General features: G+C 37.2%; 1 pseudogene; it reads left to right on the top strand.

The window, feature by feature from the left end:
- LOC147817610 (SCAN domain-containing protein 3 pseudogene) overlaps positions 1-1,777 on the top strand; it is a 3,539-nt pseudogene extending 1,762 nt beyond the window's left edge.
- Positions 1,778-2,699: the final 922 nt, after the last annotated feature.

The following is a 2,699-nucleotide window of genomic DNA, read 5'->3' as shown; positions in this document are numbered from 1 at the left end:
TCTCTCTTCAAGGAAGAAACAGCAACATATTTTTGGTTGCAGACAAAGTTCAAGCTTTCAAGAGGAAACTTTTTTTGTGGACAAAGAGGGCCCAGGAAAAGAGGATGGACATGTTTCCACTTTTGTCTGACATTTTGGAAAACTGCCCTCAGGTGATGATCAGTGACTCAGTCTCTCAGCACCTCTCACAACTGGCAGAGAAATTTGATGAGTACTTTCCTGAGGATCCCAGAGAGGGACACGTGGATTTTGGACCCATTTTCTGTGGATCCCACTGGAAATGATGTTGCTTTGCCCTCACATCTGGAATCACAGCTTCTGGAAGTTTCCACCGACAGCACTTTAAAATTGCAGTGGGGCAAACTAGACCTGGGCTCCTTCTGGATTGCTGTCTCAAAGGAGTACCCATGTCTTGCACTGAGGGCTGTGAAACTCCTTCTCCCATTCACAACGACATACCTGTGTGAATCAGGGTTCTCCATTGTGGCCACAACTAAAACCAAAGCCCAAAACAAGGTTGGAGGCTACTTTGAGAGTGAGCCTTTCCCCCATTCCACCCAGATTGGATGTGATTGTGTCTCAGAGGCAGGCCCAAGTGTCTCATTAAGAGTTGAAGATAAAAAATGAAGTTGTAGCTTGTTAAAAACTTACTGTTTTGACTTCATTGATTTGGTTGTTTATTTGTTCAAGATATAAAGAGCAACATCTGGTTCTGCCATGCAAAAATGAAAACTGCTGAAGCAATTGTTAAATGAATCTGCTGATTACAAGGCTATAGTCATTTGCACTTTACTTCAATTTTATTTAGAGTTTATTTAATTTAAAAATAAAGGAGTCATTTGCACTTTATTTCAATTTTATTTACAGTTTATTTATTTAATTTAAAAATATATATTATATAATATAAACATATTCTATAATTAATTATATGATAATACAATTATTAATATATATTATTTTCGAATGCATTTATTTTATCACCACCTTTTTTATTGTTTGATTGATTTTTATTCCCTTTTTTGTTAAATGTAAAATCTAAATATTGCTCTTTTTTATTAATAAGCCTGCTTGATTTGTTCTTCAGGACAGGTCTTGTTTAGTTGTGGCAGATCTCTGCTGTGTCTGCTGGTCAACACAGACACACAAAACACCTCTACACTTTTCCTGTGTTGTGATTTGAGTTTAATATGTAAATAGCCTATTACAAATGCATTTTAGGCAGATTAAACTGTTCAAATTTATGAATTTTTCTTCCTTGTATTTCTTGTTCCATGAATTATCAGCAAAAGTTAATGAAAGTTTAATAAAATTTTTTGTGGTGATCACATTTTATCATGTCACTGTATTATTTATTTAACTTAACTACCGTATTTTCCAGACTATAAGCCGCTACTTTTTTCCTGGGTTTTGAACCATGCGGCTTATATACAGGTTCGGCTATTCTGTGGATTTTTCTTCCACCGCTAGGGGCGCTCTAACTGGAATTAGAATAAAAAATAAGATAGACGAAAAATCAATGCAAGGAAGAATACGCTACTTTTTCTTTAGCAGATAAATTACCAACTGGTCATTATAAAAATCCACCATCACCAACGGGTTCCGAAAGGCTGGACTGCTACGCGAAGAGAGCGGCGCACCTTCAGGGTCAACTTCACCGGAGGGTGACAGTGACACGGAGAGCGAGACTGATGGAGACAGATGTGACGAAGCGCTTCTGAGGCTGTTCAACTCCGACACTGAAGAAGACGACTTCATGGGTTTCAGCGAAGATGATTAAAGTGACTTGTGGTTTCAAACACAGGAGAAATTAAAGTAAATAAATGCTCCTCTGGTACAAAGAGGGATTTATTTTAATCATTTTTAGATTGTACTCATTTTTTTTACACAGTTCTATGTAGTTTTTACCTGTTGGAGGGCCGCGTAGAGAAAAAAAAACAATAGACCAGCAGCGCAAATCTAGAGAGGAGTCGCGCGGGTGCACGTGCGACTAACGTGGCCGGTAGAGCTGCTCCAATTGACTATAATGGGCGCGATCTGCTGCGGGCGTCGCACGAAAGATGTGTCGCATTGCGCCCGTGCCCAGTGGACTTTAGCCGTAAGATAGATATAAAAAAAGTTTTAATATAAATGTTAAAAATTAAATTTATTTTAGCCATTTACAAAATAAATAATGTCTAAACTTTTCATCATGTTAATGATGATGATGATTTAATGATCTCTTTATTTATAAGATGTTTCTTTCCATTTAAAACTATGTCAATTTCCATGTGATCCTAAACAGTTTAATAGTATATTTTCTGTCTCATTTATATTGTCTTATCAAGTAACTTTGGCATGCATATTATTAGCACTTAAAATAATGTCTAAATGTTTTTTGTGTGTTGGGTTGAACAGGTCCACCTATTTCTCAGAAGCCCACGGAGAGCAGGTCCGGTGGTGGTAAGTATTGCCATTTGTTTTGTCTCTCAGCAGAGCACAGCACACACAAAGTCATGTGATGGCTACACACTTTTTTTTTTTCTTATCTCCTTTTTAGATGAAAGGTCTCTTTCCATTCCTCTTGTGAACTCCAGCACTTCGACCAGATTCCCTGTCTCTGAAGCAAGTTAGTATATACAGTGGGTACGGAAAGTATTCAGACCCCTTTAAATTTTTCACTTTGTTTCATTGCAGCCATTTGCTCAAATAAAAAAAAGTTC

Source organism: Seriola lalandi, unplaced genomic scaffold, assembly GCF_002814215.2.
Source record: "Seriola lalandi dorsalis isolate HSWRI2012SDOR001 ecotype SW California unplaced genomic scaffold, Sedor1 jcf7180002054931, whole genome shotgun sequence".
NCBI classification, from domain to species: domain Eukaryota; kingdom Metazoa; phylum Chordata; class Actinopteri; order Carangiformes; family Carangidae; genus Seriola; species Seriola lalandi.
This window is presented reverse-complemented; position numbering and strand designations above follow the sequence as displayed.